Below are 19,567 nucleotides of genomic sequence, written 5' to 3' on the forward strand. Positions count from 1 at the left end.
CAGCTCCGGATAGACACAGAAGGAATAGGATACGGCCATACGGGTACCTGAACAGAAAGTAGTTTGGTGGGCCGTGGGTAGCTGAACAGAAAGCAGTTTGGGGGCCGTTGTGTACGTACGCACGTACGCGGGCCGGCGTATAGCTGTGGACTGCAGTTGTTCACCTTGAGGCCTTTTCCCTTATGTGATCATGGGATGTAACTGTTCAACACGTGTGTGCAGCTTGATACTAATTGGTGATTGATTTAAATTTTCTGAATTTTGTTGTAGAATGTCAGTGAAGTTTTGCCCAAGGACTTCCTGGCAAAGAAGGACCCGACAGATTTATGTAGTTGTAGTTGCTCATTGTCTACGCAATTCAGCTCTCTTTGATATGCTGCCAGGCTCATTTGCCAACATGTTTTCTTAATTTGCTCTAGTGTTTCTTCCCTGCTGAACTTATCAAGAGCATCAGCACCCCCACGTTTATTGTGAACTCGTAATATGATTCTTGGCAGGTGATTGCAATCTTACTAATTGCTCCTAGTACTTGTCGTTTGGTAGCATCCTAGTTCCTAACTGCTGTAAATATGCTTATACTTTCCAGATCCAAAATGTTGTTGCGCCAGTAGGATCCTATCCTGGAGACACATAGTCCAATTGCAGGATAATATTGGGAACTGCAGTTCCAAGCAGATCGATGTGCTTCATGGTTAGCCTAGCTTGTCAATCTCTTCTGTTTTCAGCATTCAATCGGTGTTGTCCGTCCTGTTTCCTTTGACGACAAATGTTTTCTTCTTTGGCCGTGTTTTGCAGGATTCAGAAGGAAACTCATCCATGAGTTGAAGGCTGCTGAAGGTAAAAGGGAGTGGGGGCTGTTCATCGATTCATGCTTCACCTACTGTCAAACTCAATGGAATGGCTCATGGCATTCGTCGACATCCCCAAGGCTTGATAACAAGGTGAGGTCCAATCCAAATCACTGAACTGTACAGTTTACACTGCATTAGCAAAGCATGTCGCATAACCATAACCTTGTTATTTTCCTACTTTTATTTGGAGCAGACTATTGCAGAGGCTGTTGGAGTTTGGTACGTACGTACGCGGGCCGGCCGGGGGTGTGGTCACCGAGTAGCCTTTGGGCAGCTGGCGTGTATTGCTCGATAAGATAAAAAACAAAAACCTGTGTAATAGGATGAGATAGTGAATCTCCAGTCCACAAGATGAGCTGCATGGTTATAAAATACTGAGTACTCCAAACAAGAAAATAAATAATCTTATATATGTTAGCATATTTTTTTTGCAACATACCCATCTTTCTGCATTGGCTCTTGTAGTTGTTCTGTGATTATCCAGGAAATAACCTGGAGGTCTTTCCAGTTATGACTAATCAAGTTTTGTTGCCTTCCAATTATGTTCAAATGATATTGTAGTCCTTGCAGCTGTTAAATTATTAATATCAGTAAAAGGAATAAGAATCTAAAATGAAGAGTTGAATTAGTACCAGACATGAACAGTTAAAAATTAAAATCTATCAAGCTTAGAACATGTCAACTATAGAGATAGAAATTACCATTTCATGCTTAAGATAGTTTCTCACAATCTTTGTGATATGGTTACCATCTTCACCTACTCCAAGCTTGCCATCCCTTTTTAGCATTACAGAAATAAAGGGATTCTCAAAGTAAAATTTAACATCATTCCTACTTTCTAAATGGGCTTGATCCTTTATGCAACATATATACGCGCTGATGACCTACAAACATTCAAATAACAAACCTTTATTACATAAGAAAAAAATGTTGATCGAAGAGCATTCACTTGTAAGTAGTTACTTACATCATCATTTAGGAATTTTTCTGAATCTAGCAAGCATGACAATTGAGCTTGTGTGACAAAGATGTCATCTATCTTAACAAGTATATCAGTTTCAAAAGATGTTTCTATTGTTATTTGAGCACAGTAGTCCAGGTCGGTCATTTCATAATCTGCAAATATTCAAAAAATTTAACGTGATGTTAAAAGTTAAAAACAAGAACACAATGAATAAAAATTTCATAGAAACATACCTTGTGGGAGATAGTTATATGTTTGATGATCAACTTTGTATTGTTCATGTTGATCTTGATGCTTCTCGTCATCTAATAGAATTCTTCTGTCATTATCTGAGTCAAAGTCAATCCATTCAGAACATGCCACTTTCTCAGCAACAATTGAACCAATAGTGTAAGAATCTTTTTCCTGGAAAAAAACCCTAAAATTGTCAAATCATTAACCAATCCACTAAATTAAATGAACAGCAAAAACACTAACCGGAGATGATGATGCCAGGGTGGTTGGTGATGGAGGCGATAGTGATATGTCAAGATCATTCATCTGTTCAGATTTTTCTTCCTTCAAGGGCCGAGCATCTAAATCATAAACATTGCTTGATTCAATGTTATCACATAATGATGCCAGGGAGGTTGATGATGGAGGCGATGGTGATAAATCGCAATCATTCAACTGTTCATATTTTGCTTTCTTTAAAGGTCGAGTATCAAAACCATCAGCATTGCTTGATTCAATGTTATGAGAATCCATTTTCTGCAAAAGCAGCAAAATTAAAATTTCTCTATTCAGTAATAATATGGGATGTTCCTAGAAACCTCATCAATTATGTAGCAGTTGATGATTTATGCAATAATTCAGAGAGAGCAAATAGCTTGACAGAATTTATAAAATTCAGAGAGGGCAAATAGCTTGACAGAATTTAGAGGCCAAATAGCTTACGACAAGGTCTAGCCATGTGTGACACACTAAATAAGCATACGGTGTGACAATAGTCGTGAGAGTAATTTGTTTGTTGTATTTGTTTATCAAAATTTTCAGTGCACTGTTTTGTTTCATTTAATTTCCCAGAGTTTTATTAATTTCTGACTCTCGGCATATAACTTTATCCATAATGAGCAGCAAAAGGCAGTGCAGTTTCTCATTTGCTTTCTTACCAGGCCTACCAAGGAAAGGGGTATATATAGAAGGAGGGACCATCCAACCATAGGTCTATTGAATAGAAAAAAACAATTGAATATCCAGCGGCTGCTTTTATTTTCTCTACGAAGATAGTGGCTAGCTATGGACTCCGGTTCCTCATAATAAGAATCTCGTACGTGGGTCTCCTCAGAATCAGTAAGCTCAAAGTCTGTCTATCGTTAGTAAACAGTAAGCTAGCGGGTTTTATGATTAAAGGAGAGCAGTGTTCCGTAATTGTCTTCCCTAGAGTCCATTTAAGGCAAACTTTAACCACAATTAGCAGCAAAAGGCAGTGCAGTTTGAAAGCCACATTAGCAGGCTTGTAATTCACAAAGTAGCATAATGAACCTTCCAGATCAAAATACCATCTGATAGATTCAAGTAATAACACAAACACAAACAGCTTAAAATCCCATGCAGCAACTTTTATGACTAACCAGAAACTGAAGAAACGCAATATGTTAAAATAGAGATGCAAGTACCTGACCGGTGCTTGCCCGAGGCCGAGGGATCAGAACATGGATGAGAGCACCGCGGAGACTACGGCAGCCGCGATGCTGCCGCGGATCCCGGTCTGGAGGCTGAAGCCGCTGCCGGCAGTGCTGTCGCTCGCCGGAGTGCCGCCGGCTGATGGCGTGACTGCATGAGAAGAACGACGGCGATCATTGTGCACAGAGTGGTAGAGACTGAACAAGTGGCGAGACGGATGGGTTCAGAGTTGACAGTACTCACTGTTGGAGGCGTTGGCGAAGAGGGCGTAGTCCGGCGAGACAGGCTTCAGGTTCAGTAGGTCTGGCAGCAAGGGAGGAGGCATCATCAGACATTGTGAAGCTAGAACAGAACAAACAGCAAGAATAATATAAAATAAAGCATTGGGAATTTCTTAACTATTCGACTGTGCTAATATCATTGGGAGTATGTTAATATGATAAGAGCCTAGTTTCTGACTCTCTGCATATAACTTTAACCACAATTAGCAGCAAAAGGCAGTGCAGTTTGAAAGCCACATTAGCAGGCTTGTAATTCACAAAGTAGCATAATGAACCTTGCAGATCAAAATACCATCTGATAGATTCAAGTAATAACACAAACACAAACAGCTTAAAATCCCATGCAAAAACTTTTATGACTAACCAGAAACTGAAGAAACGCAATATGTTAAAATAGAGATGCAAGTACCTGACCAGTGCTTGCCCAAGGCCGAGGGATCAGAACACGGATGAGAGCACCGCGGAGACTACGGCGGCCGTGATGCTATCGCGAATCCTGGTCTGGAGGCTGGCGTAGTCCGGCGAGCCAGGATTCAGGTTCAGCAGGTCTGGCAGCAACCCCGCATCTATGTATACAGGCAAGAACGTAACCTCAATTCCGATCCAAGTCGGCCTCGATTCCGATCCGGTTAGGCACCGAACTCTCCTGGCAGTCTGGCCCCGACTCAGCCTCGATTCCGATTCGATTCGGAAACGAGCTCTCGTGGCAGTCTAGCCTCCACTCCAATCACTGGAGGTCGTCGGTGGACATGGGGGGAGGGAGGGGAGGTCGTCGATGGACATGGGGTGGAGGGTGAAGGTGGGAACTGAGCGCAGGCCCCGGATCCGGACGGAGCAGCGGCGGGATGACGATGGAGGATGATGACGGCGATGTCGGAGGATGGCGGGAGGTCGTCGGTGGACATGGGGTGGAGGTCCGGACGGAGGGGCCCGGAGCCGGACGGAGTGCGGCGGAGGAAGGGGAGGGGAACGAGGGAGCTGGGTGAAGGGCCGGACGGAGGACGGGATAGGAGCCGGACGGAGAGCGGTGGAACTCCATACCCCGAGGGAGGGGAAGGGAACGAGGAAGCTCAACTCTTTTCGCTTTAATCCCTTGCTTTCATCTTTTTACCACCCGAGCCCCCCATCTCTTCAGATTGGACTGCGGGTTAATATCACGAAATGTCAGGGTTTTTTTTGCAAAATAACCCAATGGACGAAAAATCCAGGCAGAGACGTTACTTGCTTTAATAATAGGTAAAGATTACAACCATGTGTGAAGGTTTACAACCACAATGAAACAAATCCGGCTATATAACCAAAAGATATATGAGTAGTTAGACTCTATGCCTCAAACGAGGAACAAAGAAAACAAGAAAAAAAGAGACAAAAAGAAAGTTAGAAAGGCTATGTTTCAACTTGCTTCAACCTTGCATTCGACCTTATGCAGCAACTTGTCCTTATCTTTGCTATTTTCTTAGAAACTTTAGAAGTCAGGATCATTCTACTTTGATGGCCATCTGCTTCCTGTTTGTAACATCCACAAAAATCACCAACTTAAATCACCAGCTAAAAATTGTGTTCAAAATCTTTTCACCGTTGACCTCCCGAAAATCTAATCCTCCCGGCGATTTCGCCATCCCACATCCAGAGCCGACAGCGGTCCTTTTTCCCTCTCCGTAAATCTCGCCGCGTGCCGGTCAACAAACCGCCGCGCGTGCCCCGACCGCACTCCGCAATCACCGCCGACCCCTCCCTTTCTTTTTCTCTTTTCCCTCTATTTTTTCTTTTTCTCTTTTCTTTTCCTCCCTTCTCTTTCTTTCTCTCTTCTTCTTCTTCCTTCTTCCTTCTTCTTCTTTCTCCGTCCTCCTTTCTTCCTGGCGCCTAGCGCCACCCTCCTGGCCGGCCCCCTACGCCTGGCCCCCTCCCTGGCCCCTGCCGCGCGCGCCTCGGCCCCCTTCCTCCCCATGGCGTGGGGCCCACGGCCGCCCCTTCCTCCCCGCCATGCCGCCCGGCGCCCAGCGCCCGGCCCCTTCCCTGCTGGCCTTGCGGAACCGCCAGCCGCACCGGCACCCCTCGGGCCGCGCAAGCCCCGGCGCCCATCCCCACCGCTGCCGGCCCCTACCTCCCTCGCCAGCACCTCCGGCCCGTACCGCCGCTCCACCAGTCGGCGCCCAAGCTCGCCGGACTCGGCCCCCACATCGTCGGCCATTCGTCGTTTCCTCCCCCTCGCCACTATAAAAGGAGGCCAACGCCTGGGGGCTTTGCCACCACCGCGCCATCACCCTACCAGACCCCCAGCACTGCTCTCCCCTTGCGCCCCCTCCTGCGCGCCACCAAGCAAGCCGCTGCCGCCGCTGCTCATCCACCACCGCCCCCCTTCCATCGCCAAATCCTCCCCAGGTAAGGGGCAAAACGGGACCCCCTCACCTTCCCCTAACTCCCCAGGTAAGGGGGAGTCCGGTAGCATTAAAATTTGGATCCTTGTGTAGGATCAACCCCCCTTATGATTCGGTTACTAAAAATGTTTGGCAAAAACTCTTTTAAAATGAACCCTTGCATGTGTTGAAAAATTTAGCTTTATTGCAAATAACCCTTAACCTTATCCTTGTAGTCCTGAGCATATTCTTGATTGTATCCCCCTCCATGGATGGGGTTGGACTTGTTGAGTACTTTTGTACTTACCTTTGTTTCGTTGCTACAGAGGCGGACCTGGACTTCATCATCGAGGATTTTGAGTAGGAGGTCACCTCCGCACCCAACCCTGCCTGTGGTGTTGGCCTTCCTAGAATGCTTCTGCTGCCGTGTAGTCCCGAGTGTTGTCTTTTGGGAGTAGCTTGGCTCGTTGCTGTTATTTATTTGCTTTTTATCGTGGTGTGGCTTTCACGCCCACTTCCTCGGGAGTTGTACGGTATTTGAACTATCTGTTGAATAAATATGTTATCAGCCTCCTAAGACTGATATTTGTATCACATTTAGTCTCCACTAATGTGGGGACGCTTCACTGTTGCTCTCTAGTCGCGTAGAAACTGCACTTAGTCAATCTCTACCATACACTCGAGCAACCTAATCAAGTGCACTGAAACAACCGTGCACCGCCATCCCTCCAGACGCTGCCGCAACACCATAAGCCGCCGAGCGCTCGTGCCCGCACAGGCACCAACGCCGGCTAGGCCACCTCCTCACCGATGTGGAGTGGAGGGAGCTTCTCCACGCAGCAACCGCAACGCCGCAGACTCACCCCCGGGGATGGAAGCCTGACGGCCCGTGTCGTGAGGCTCGGCGCCGCCGCTACCGTGGCACGCAACCCTTCCCCATATCCGACCGAGGAAATGCCGGATCCATCCGGGAAGGTCGAGATCCGGCCGCCCCCGAGTCAGATCAACGTGTCGCTGCCACCGTCGAGCCTGGTCCACCCCACTCGCAACGACGTCGAAAGCAGAGAAACTAGCCAAGATTGCCTCGCCGCCGCCGTCCTCGTTGCCGTATGGGCTTCCGGTGGCTGGTTCTAGTGGCAGCGTGGCTGGGGAGAAGGTAGAGGGGGCTTAGTGGATGCGGCTAGGGTTCCGCCCGTATCGCCCTGGAAGGGATCTACTTGAGATTGATTTTGTAAGATATTTTCAGATGGTGGGTACAAAAATATTTGCCGATTCTATGAAATTTTAGACATATACTTTTTCACGAAAGGAAGGATGGTATTAAAAATTCAGCACAATACATCCCTATATTACAAAGAAGACCTAAAAAAATTAAACCAGTCCAGCACAATCTTCTTTGCCTTCTTCTTCCATGAACACCGACGACCATCGGAGCCGCCAAAGTTGGAGAGTACCATCTTGCCGCCGAGAAGCTCCAAATCTTGGTTCGCTGCAAGAGCCAATGCCATGGACCACTCTCCCTGATGCATCTACTTCCACTGTGGTACATCAGCAGCTGCCCCACCGGAGAAGATAGGAAATCGCCAATTTCAATTTTCACCTCATTCCTCTGATCTCATCGCCCACCAACCCAGAGCCAGTACCACCAGCGACGATGGCCCAGAGAGAACATCCCCATGGAGACGTCCGGATCATCCCATAGAAACTTCTTTTTGTCACATGTACAAAGATTTTGTGAACCTATCATGAATTTTACCGGTTTACGAAAACAATATTTTTGTCGGATGGAGTGACGTAATTGAATCTTAAACGTTTCGAGTTGTTATTATGGTTCTGGGGACCATAAAAATTGAATGGTAATGACTTAAAACTTATAAAAGTTAAATTAAATTTCAAATACTTATAAAACCTATAAAAATTAAATGGTAATGACTTCATTTAGGCTGGTCTTATGGTTCTGGGAACGGCTCTGGGAACGGCTGGCTCTATCCATCGTCGAACGTTGATAAGAGGCACGGGCGCAAGCGACCTTTTCAACAACCCCAGGGCACGACTTTTCTATCTGCAACCACGCAATCCGGCCACTTCTGCTCCCACTAGTCCCCCTCTCCTCGACACGATTCGATTCATTCGCTATGCCGCCGCCACCGCCGCCGCGGATCCACGTGATGTAGCCCCTCGCGGCCTCGCCGCTGTGGACATGCTCCGCCCAGGGCATCCTCAAGCGCATGCTCCTCGCCGTCAATGCTACTGCGCTCCACCTTCTCTCCGGGGCATTCCTCGCCGTCTCCGCCAGCTGGCCCCTCTACCCGGCCGCGGCCGCTGCCTCCGATAGGACGACCAACATCCAGGCCGACGTCCCATCACCGGAGGCCTGGCGCATGTGCAACTGGCGCAGGACCACCTCGTCGTCGTGCTCGCAGCCCACCTCACCCAGGGCATCCTCGCGCCGATGTCCCGCGCAGTGTGCCTCGGCGGCGCGTAGGAGGCATTCGCGATACGTGAGTTGAGGGTGGTCGGCGTCGTCGCTGTCGAGAAGATGGGATCTCCGTATGCAACATTTGATGGTGATTAGCTAGGGTCTCCAGAGATTTTAGTTATTTCCTTTTGATTCTCCCGTTTTCTTCATTAATATGTGCTGATTCCATTATTCTGATTCAGACTGGGACTCGTTACCCTCCAATGTTCCCTTTAATTTTCACCCGGAGAGCACCAAGGCAACGGCGCGAGGGGATTTCCACGGTCCGTCCACTGTCGCCCCTTCAACCCGTTCTCCACCCTTTTTCAGTCCTCTTGTTTTCTCCTGCCATCTACGATTTACTCCCATGCCTTGTAGTCTAGTCTTAGGCCATTTTGTGGTGTGGATTTGGGGGTGGATCACATTTTTGTGTTGTCTATGGTAGTTTACTCATGGCGACCGTTGAGGCAATTCATACAGGTAGCTAGCTAACCAATTTTTTGATAGTTTCATTCTGCCCCACACCATTGAGGTAACTGAATATATTTGCGGGGTTTCAGCAAGTTTTCACATATGCGAAGCAACTTTATCATAGGGTCATGTGATTTGCTCATCTCCGAGTTCCACGATAAATGCGACATACAATGCATGTGAGAATTTCGTGTGTTCAGGGTTACAAGTGCGACAGTTTTGCAGGTTGACATCATGTAATAATATCTTTTTTCTGATGCGTGTCTAGCGGTCCTATTTCTGAGTGGCGCCTGGATTGGTAGTACCTGTAGCCTGGATTGCTAGAATACTATCTTTTTGTAGGTTTATTTTTTGCGCTTACAGGAATGTGTGTAAATAATACAATTCAACAGGCATTATGCATCATCAGGCATTGATAATACCATTTTTTTGTTCAGTGGTTATAGCAACACACAAAGTAGTTCTGAGTAGTTTGAGTAACATTTAAACTAAATTAACACTAGTTATAGTAACATGTGCAGATAATAGCATTTTTTCTAGTCAGATTCATGTTGCTTTTCAAGGATTTTTTTAATTTTTTAGTTAGAACACCATCACGCGGGTGCCGTCGCTGCCTGATGGCCATTTGTTTTTAGCTAGCCTACTCTACTATCATATACTGAATATGCATGCACTACTTGTTAGCTATCCAGAAGTCACATTGATCTGTATTTTTGTTACATTACATGTGCTCTAATGTCTTTCCTTTTCTTTCATATCTGGTTGCAGCTTAGGCACTGGCTTGAGGACAAAGATGTCCGCTTGGTGGTGTGTCATCATCCAATGTGGTACGTATAGTATGGTATATGCATATTCCTTAGTACTAAGTTTATAATTTTGGCAATTATACGAGCCACTATGCAACAAGGGTGTGCCAGTTCTCAATGATCGAGGTCAAAGATATTAGGTTCTATAATTCAGCAATTTAGGTCCTACGATGAAGCATTGTAGGCTATACAATATAGACATTTAGCAACCATGGATAAGCAAGTTTGGGCGTATGATCTATAAATTAAGAATTTATAGCTTATCAGTTTAGCTTTGTGTAAAAGGTGAAGCTTTTAATTTTGCTATTCATAGCCTAGATGCTATTAGAACTCCATTTCCTGCAGCAGCAGCATTTGATGATCCAACGGTCTCAGCTGCTGCAAGAACAGAAATAACAACACACAGGAAGAGGCTAGGTCCTGACGTTGAACGGGGCATTCATGTTACTATAAATCATGTACAAAGTGTGTTTCTCTCATTTTATGCAAAGTGCTATTCTTGGTGGCAAAGTACTATTCTTAGACAAATCACTGTTAGTAGTTATGCAAAATCACCTCATCCAACTTATTTTTTATTTTGTTTGCCCTTCTTCTTATCTGCTACATGCTAACTGATTTGGTATTCTTTGTTTCTCATTGTATGGCAGTCATGAGCGTAGCAGATCGGTTATGCAAGTATGAAGACTTGTAATGTGCATTTTGTGATAATATGTTGATGCTCTTTTTTTATCTGTTACATACAGTTGAACCTATTCAGAGTAGTTTTGTTGGTATGTTTTGATCTTGGTGAAATTGTATTGGCGTGGACAACAAGCCGGCTTTTGCTATGTCTCTGTCCTCGAGCCAAGTAGTCCAATATTAAAAAAACAGTTTAGTACCATAGGCAATAATAGGGTTCTAATTATGCAACTTTATTGTTATAAATAAGCAAAACAATATTCTTGGTTAGGCAAAGTTATGATTCTGAAGTAGGCAATAATATGAGCAGACCATAATATGGGCAGGAATTGGGAAATATTATGGTTCTGGATTATACAACTATATACTTCATTAGGCAATAATACGGTTGTGATTAGGCAACAGCATAGTTCAGAAATAGGCAAAATAATATACTTCATTAGGCACCGATTCACTGTGATTTTTCCTAATTCATTTTGATTGGTTGCCTTCAGTAATATGTCACATACAACTACCAACACTGAGAAGATACTTCTTTAGCCTGATCTGATCTATTTTTTCTAGTATGCACCACATTGAGCGGAAACATGGAAGTACATATTCGAATTCCATTAGGAAATTATATGGTTCTTAATTAGGAAATAATATGGTACTGAAATAGGGAACATAGTGTACTTTGTTGGATAATATTATTGAACATCTAATTTTCAGCACGTCATATTGAAATAGCAGCACTCCTGCTATATCTAAAAGCAAGTTCTTTTAGAACTATTGTTCAGATTTTTAGTCTGATCTGACCTATTATTTTGGCCTTGGTACTATATGTTCATTAATTATCTCTTTCTCTTGTCATCACATCCCAGGTCATCAATGTATTCAGCAGGGGATGCTCAAATGGTGTGCAGTAATAAGCAAAACAAAGTAAATCCTCGAGTAATAATCAATATTGCGGGACATACTGGGAGTACATGCAGTGTGCAGATCTACTATTAAGTTTTTCATATTTGGAGATATATAATAGGTGTACAGCTCAGCCTGCGCAGTTCTAAGACGTTAAATGTGGCAGTCACTTATCCTATTTTGATTCAGATTTGCATGGGGAAAGCATTTTCAATGGGGTCTGATGTTATGTGTTCTGAAGTGTCTGAAGAGTTCTATTTGTTGCCTGATATTTGAGTTCTAAGATGCCTGATGACACTGTTTATTATTTGTCTAAATCACATGCCTGGTGCTGAATGATGCCTGATGAATGTTCTGTGTGTTGATCCTGAATTTCTTGGGTGAAAAAATTAATTTTTCCGAGCAATGATTTGGATGATGTTTATGCCGTTTTTAAGCAGTATAGATGAATCAGGTGGAAGGAATTGAGGTGCGGACGGCATCAGAGAAAAGGGTGCAGCCATGCGGGGAAGGAAAAAAGCGTGAAAACAGTAAATTTACTAATATAGGAAAGCGTGCCGCTGGTGTGGGTTAGCTCTTTCCTAATCGGGGGTGGCCGTACGGCTGGCCTAACTTAGGGCCGGCCCTACGTAGCCAGGTCCAAATTAAATTGAACTCCTTTACGTCTGTGCTAGGTTCATAACATTGTTCCGCCCGTTAAAAATAGGTCAACAGATAAAATAATTATTCAAATTTTCTAGAATGACAAATATGTGTTTAATTTATTTAATATATAGTTAATTCTCCATTGATCCAAAAGCTGTGAAGCTTCAACAGAGCATATAAGAAGGAAGCTAGCAAATAGTACACAACATAATGTAACATACATCGCCTACTTAATGTTTTATTGTCTTTTGAAAAGGTAGGTGAATAGATTTGCTTTTTGTTTGAAAAGGAGATGAATACATCTAATCTTATTTTTTATTTGATCTCTTAGGTGCTGATATCCTCAACAAGCGTGTAAAATCTCAGCCACGCAAAGTCATATTCCAACATTTTTTTTTAATTTTGGTTACAAGTTCAGACTTTGACTTAGCAAATGTGACTTCTGATCAACTTCGCTAGCATATGAAGCCTAGATTCCATGGAGCTACACGGAAAGGAGGGATTTAGCTAAGAGTAGTTAGGGGGTATTTGTTTCTTTAGTCCCTCCTAAAATTTATGTTACATCGAATGTTTAGATACTAATTAGGAGTATTAAATATAGACTAATTACAAAACTAATTGCACAGATGGAGACTAATTGCACAGTAAACATGTGCTAATGATGGATTAATTAGGCTTATTAGATTCGTCTCGTGAATTAGCATCCATCTGTGTAATTAGTTTTATAATGAACTCATATTTAGTCCTCCTAATTAGCCTCCGAATATTCGATGTGACATAAATTTTAGGAGGTTCTAAAGATCCAAACATCCCCTTAGCTGTATTTGAGTGGTACTCCATTCGATATTTTGCTTTATCCTAAGTCAAATTAGGCTACGTTTGACCAAATTTATAGAGCATCTAACACATTAAATAAGTAAATTATGAAAATATATTTCATAAGAAATCTAATTATGCACATTTGACATTCTAAATAATATTGCTTGTTTTTTAAATTTGGTCAAACTTGGAATGGTTTGACTTAGGACAAACTAAAATGCTTTTTATTTCAGGGCGGATGGTGTGTGTATTAATGATGCCATACTAAAAAAACTTTGTTACATGCATAAGCATAACTATCTATACTACACAGGACTATTAACGGGTCATATGGCGGCCCAAAGGGTGTTGCTGTCCTGCGCTCACAAGGTGATGGCTCAGCAATCCAGGGCGCCCCCACTGGCCCTGATGCCACCCATCCAGGAAGACACTCCAGACGAGGAGAGGGCACCGACGCGCCGTGATGAAAAATGGGAACAAAGACTAAAGACTCTTATCCTGCCTGTTGTATACCTTAGACTCTACCGTCTGTAATCTTCCCTCCTGTTAAACAGTTAAAACGTTGGTTAAAGCGGGTGTGAGGTAGTTCGAGGATCATCTTTTGTTTTTGTCCGGGAATCCTAAGCCTTATCCAGTTGCTTATCTAGCTTGAACCAGGTTCAAATTCCTCCTCAAAATAAGGTATTGGGGCAATGCTAAAAAACCAAAAACATATCAGCCTACAGCAAAACGCTAAAAATTATCCCTCAATAATTCAAAACAGACCACATCATTATAATTGGATCCAGCCCGGCGCCTCACTGCTCTCTTCCCATCTCATTCTTTCTTCTTCTCCCTCCAGCTCAAGAAAGAGCGAGCGCAGCTGTTCTGGTTCGAGGCCGCGCAGCTGTTCCGGTCGGGGGCATGTCCCTGCACATGCTCCGCGTCGAGGGCCACCCGGTGTCCATGGCCTCCTGCACCGTCGGCGACCACCAGTGGATGCTGGCGCGCGACGCGCTCGTGGTGCGGGTCGACGCGCGCGCCTTCGTCTTCGAGCTCCCGAGCTTCTTCTACGTCGTCGTCGTGCCGCCCGCCGCTGGCGCGGACCGGAAGTGTGCCACCATGGCCGAGATCTTCTCGCCAACTACCATGACCTCACAAAGGCGGAAGGTACTAGGAATGCAAGCTCGTTCATGGCACGATCCGTGCGAGAGCTCGTGCCGTTCGTCTTCTGCTCTGCGTTTTTGCCATGAATGCATCTGACAGCATTCATGTGCAGGCCTGCAGGGACAGGGCCCCGACCGGAACAGCTGCGCGGCCTCGAACCGGTCGCCGCAGAGCATGAAGAGGCTCACCGCTAGCCCCACGCAGCCGCCGTCGATGTACAGCAGCTCCGTGTCCATGCCCATCCAGTACTCCAGCTCGGTGGAAATTCCGGGATTAGGGAAGGATCGACCCCGCATATATGCGAGGAGATGGATGTGTTTTTAGCATCCGCGTATTTTTACAGGGAAGTATTGGGAAGCTGTTGGAGGTAGTTTTTTTTTTCCTTAAGGTTTTGGAGCAATTCTAAGGAAGCTTTTAGAGTTGCTCTTACAGGTTTAGCATCTGTGAAAAAACCACCTCTCTTGTCTCTAGTCTTTGGGCTAGACTCTCAAATCGCCTCTCTCGTCATCCCTAGTCTTTGGGCTAGACTCTTTCTGTAACTGACTCCTTTGCATTTCGGTTGCTTTGTAATGGAAATGGGGCAAAGCCTTGTGTCCAAGAAAAAAAAATGGCGGTCCAAAGGCATACCATGTTTCTAGTATGGAGGTTTAGAACTGGGCTCAATCAGGAATAGTAGTACGATCATTTATACAAGTACCCAGTACTAGAAAATAAACCAGCCATCCATTTTAGTAGAGAGAGCCATTACAATATGATGTTGGTTATTGTTCATCTTTTTGCTACTCATGCATAAAACCTTCTCACAAGAGAAATGGCCAAGAGAAGAAAATTAAAGATGTAAGCACAAGGCCACAGGAAAGCAAAGTTACTTCTGATTTATGGTCCTTGTACTGTGTCAGATGCAGTCCCATGTCCTGACTCAAGATATAAGCACAAGGCCACAGGAAACTAAGGCTTCTAATTAACAATCAAGCAACCAACCAACCGAACGAATCAGGAACTAAGGTTTCTAGTTAACAATCAAGCGAACAACCAACCGAACCAATCAGGCAATAATCACAAAGCAGCAAAAGTTGGCTAAACTAACATGAAAGCAGCACAGCAGTAACCATCCACGGTAATCCCATTTCAGCGATTTCCACATATATGCAACCATAGCGATGGAAGTTATGGACACCTGTTACATACTTCAAATCAAATACATCCCTAAAAAAACTTCAAAATAAATATAAGATGACGTTTGTTTTCTGTCACACGTCAAAACAACCTGATGATAGATAAGATAGCAATAGTCACTCTGTCACAACTTTAGGGAAGTATTTAGAGCATCATATAACTGGAGGATGGAACACACTGACAAAAGCCTTGTCGTCGTAAGTCAGTTCAACATTAGCATCAGTTGAACTATCACACATGCTACTTCCACTAATAAAGGTGCAATTCAGATGTACTTCATTCTACTACGTACCATTCTAAAAACATGTTATATCCTTTGGAAGTCCAAAATGCGGCAAGCACGTATCATGGACGATCTCTGGAACCACCCTACAAGATAACAGTAAATTCCATGTGTTAAAAAACCACCCAAAATAAATCTGGTCCACATAGATGAACAATTGAGATTAAATTCTAAAATTATTGAATATCTAGTTTTTCATATAACAGCACAAATCATTATAAGATTATAGCAGGACCTATAGCATATATGATTAATCAAATACGATATAGGCACAAGACCTTATGGAAACTTAGATACTTCAAAATCATATCCAGACTCCAGTATATATATTAGTACTTGATCTTAAAACTGGAGGTGCTAGATAGGAGAATATATCCAATGCTCCTTTAGTGTCATATAGTACCATGCTACCAGCTATAAAAAAAAGATTATGCAAATGATACTAACAAACTCCAGTAGAATTGATCACACTGCAACAGGATAAACCTGTATATTGTGCGGAGAAGGATCTCGAATCTAAATCCAAACCCTCTTTACCCATCAAGAGAAAAAAACAATTAAACTTCTGCTGAAAAGGAAACCCAAAAGAAATGTCAAGATATTATTCACTTAATTTTTCATCATTTTTTACATGATATCAAAGCTTAGAGTTCAATTTTTACAATGTGTTTGACTGTAGCATGCGTTATTCAACAACTTATTTTCAATTTTTCATACTATTTGCACAATTTTTTAGAAGTTGTATCATCTACACATTGAATACACTACGGGAAACTTTAAATTTGCCGAGTGTTTTCTTTTTGCCGAGTGTTTTTTTCGGACACTCGGCAAACAAGCTCTTCGCCGAGTGCCAAGCCAAAAACACTCAGCAAAAAAAACACTCGGCAAATCGTGGCTTTGCCGAGTGTCAAATAAAAAACACTCGGCAAAGCCCCCTCTTTGCCGAGTGTTCAAAAAAACACTCGGCAAATAGGGGGTTTGCCGAGTGTCAAAAAAAACACTCGGCAAAGAGGGAGGGTTTGCCTAGTGTTTTTTTTGACACTCGGCAAAAAAATAATTTTTTTTCCTCTTTTCACCATGAAATTTTTTCTACTCCCCACATACAACATGTGGTACTCCATGTTAAAATTTGGTATATTTTTGAATTTATTTGCTATATTTAATTAATTAATTGCATTTCAAGGGAATTTTTGGTATAAGTCAAATTTGAACTGCAAGTGATTCAAATTATGGAATAAAATGAGTAGAAAAATGATATTCATGTTATTTGGACCAATTTGAGACCTGACCCATGAAATGAAAAGAAATTTCGAACATCTTGTTCAGGAAACACGATCATGAGCGTGTCGCAGTAGTATTTTTAAATTGTAAAAAAACAATCAAAGTCTGAAAATCTTAAGATTTGTCATGATGTGATGATATAATACGTGGAGGCTGTGGAAAAAAATTGAGAAGGTTTTGCACATTTCATCATGTACGATGATTACAAACCGAAGCATCTCAGAAGAAGAATAGTAACTTTAAGAAGGATTCGATAAAATTTAGAGTCGAAGTGATGGTCGAGTTCGGTTTGACTACAAAACTTATTGTATAGTCAGTAGAAAACCTATATTGATTTGTGTGAAAATTTGGTATTTTTTTGAAACTGTTGGATATTTTTTAAATTTTTTTTAAAAAACGTAGGACACTCGGCAAACCATCCGCCCGGCCCCTCAATTAATAAGTGCCTCCCGGCCCCCTGGCCTCTCACTCCCCTCACCCGGCCGGCTCTCACTCCCCTCACTCCCTCCTCTCTCCCTCCTCTCTCCCTCCCGCCGCCGCCCGAAGGCCCCCGCCGCCGCCCGGCGGCCCCGGCCCCGCCGCCCGCCGCCCCGTGCTCCCGGATCCGCCGCCGCCGGCCGCCGGATCCTCCGCCGCCCGCCGCCCCGGCCCCCGGATCCGCCGCCGCCGCCCCGGCCCCCGGATCCGCCGCCCCGGCCTCCGGATCCGTCCGCCGCCCCGGCCCCCGGATCCGCCCGCCGCCCCGGCCCCCGGATCCGCCCGCCGCCCTGGCCCCCGGATCCGCCGCTGCCGGCCACCCGGCGCCCTGGCCCCCGGATCCGCCGCCGCCGCCCGGATCTGCCGTCGCCGCCCAGATCCGCCGCCGCCGCCCGGATCCGCCGCCGCTCGCCCGGCGCCCGGCCCCCGGCCCCCGGATCCGCCGCCCGCCCGTCCCCTCCACCGGATCCGCCGGCGCCGGGGCCTGAAGAGAAGAGGAGAGGATGGTGGCGGCGGCGGCGGCGGCGGCGGAGCAGTGGCGGTGCGTGATTTTTTTTTATTTTTTCAATAATTATTCGCCGAGTGTTTTCTGGGCACTCGGCAAAGTCTTTGCCGAGTGCCCGACACAAGACACTCGGCGAACTAGTGTTTGCCGACTCTATATTTGCCGTGTGCCGTTTGCCGAGTGTTACACTCGGCAAACGGTTCGCCGAGGGTATTCTGCCCTTCGCCGAGTGCCCCTGGCACTCGGCAATTTGACTCTGTCCCGTAGTGATATGTACTCACTAGTTCACATATTCTCACAATCAGGATGAGGAAGACAAGGTACAGCTATTGTAGATATTCTGATCACAAACATTAACTTCAAATGATTTTACAAATAGGTAAAAGTATAAACTACATTTTCCTTGTTTTACATGTTCTTACCAAGCATTTTTCCCTTTCAAGGCAGTTGACAAGGTGACAAGGGAGATATGCATAAGATATCAAAGAGTGCACATACGCAGGAACTGGATAAATGAGACTACTACATTACTAATAACCACCTCATGAAAAATTACTGAATTTGCATGCAACATTCTGAGGATACGTTCATATGAGGTTTGCTCTAGCAGTTTATGCATCATCACCACTATTTCATTCGACAGAAGTGAATTTCACATGGCCTAACATAACAGAGTAAATAGCAAAACAAACAAATCTCTTAACATGCTACCTTATTCCATCTTTGCTAGGACCAGCTACGGTCTGTTGTGGGAATTTTTTCAGATCAATGACCAACATAAAAGGCAAAACAATTTGGCCAAAACTTCTTTTCACTGCACAAAACTTAAAACCTAATGTAATCTGTCTGATGTGATTTCAATAGACCAAATATGAAGCAACGTGACTGTCAGACATGGTGAAAAACTTGATGATTTTCCTCTTAGCAAGGGCTTTCCTTATAAAAAAAAGTGATGCAAGTGGCCTTCACCCTTCAGGCCAATCCAAATGCAGTGGAATAGCACATGATGAACAATGTTGACGTGTTAACACTGAACTGAAAGAAAGTTTATTACTGTGTGCTTTCCAATAGACCAATACAATCACCATTGGAAATTTTCAGAAGAAAATAAGTGATCTATCACATATCAACAGTTTCTCGTAAGGATATAAGATCAATTGAACCTATACCATCCAAACCAACTGATAACAAAGCCTGAAAGGCAAACAGGAACCAATTGCTTAGACCAGCAATGTTAAGGGTACTGGTTTCTCATACCCTTTCCTTTAATACAATGATATGCAGCTCTCCTGTGTGTTCGAGAGGGAAAAAGACTCAAAAGTTCACAAACTTTTTCGAAGAGGCAGGGATAGTATTTCTAAAATTCCTATTTATAATATGTTTTTATGAATTGGTCTAAAACCAGAATAACCTATATAATGATCTCACTTATTGAATGCATGATTTCTAATTTTAACTAAGATGGAAACAGAAGTCAGGAGTAAGAACACTGAAAATACTTTCATTTAACATGACATAAATTTTAAAATGGAAACATAACTCCACAAAACAATTTGGTGTGATGTCTAGAAAAAGTGTAAGCGGGATGTGCATTAGTTCACATCAACATGTAATGATGCAACAGAACATGCTGCAATAGTGTTGATAAATAGCGAGATGATCAAGGTCAGAAGAAAAACTTGTCCTTTATCAAAGATCACTCTCTTAGTCAGAATTCATTGCATTCTTAAGACCATGTGCTATATAGTTTAATTTAATAGCGCATTGCCACATCTAGGGCCATGTCAGGTTTAAATTTTATGCT

General features: G+C 44.0%; 1 long non-coding RNA gene across 1 annotated transcript; it reads left to right on the top strand.

Moving 5' to 3' along the window:
• The first annotated feature begins 2 nt into the window (after positions 1-2).
• On the top strand, positions 3-1,101 carry LOC140223363 (uncharacterized). Its single transcript, XR_011898767.1, has 3 exons — positions 3-497; positions 587-691; positions 796-1,101. It is a non-coding gene; the product is annotated as an uncharacterized lncRNA (long non-coding RNA).
• The last annotated feature ends 18,466 nt before the right edge of the window (positions 1,102-19,567 follow it).

The sequence above is a fragment of the Setaria viridis genome, chromosome 7, assembly GCF_005286985.2.
Source record: "Setaria viridis chromosome 7, Setaria_viridis_v4.0, whole genome shotgun sequence".
NCBI classification, from domain to species: domain Eukaryota; kingdom Viridiplantae; phylum Streptophyta; class Magnoliopsida; order Poales; family Poaceae; genus Setaria; species Setaria viridis.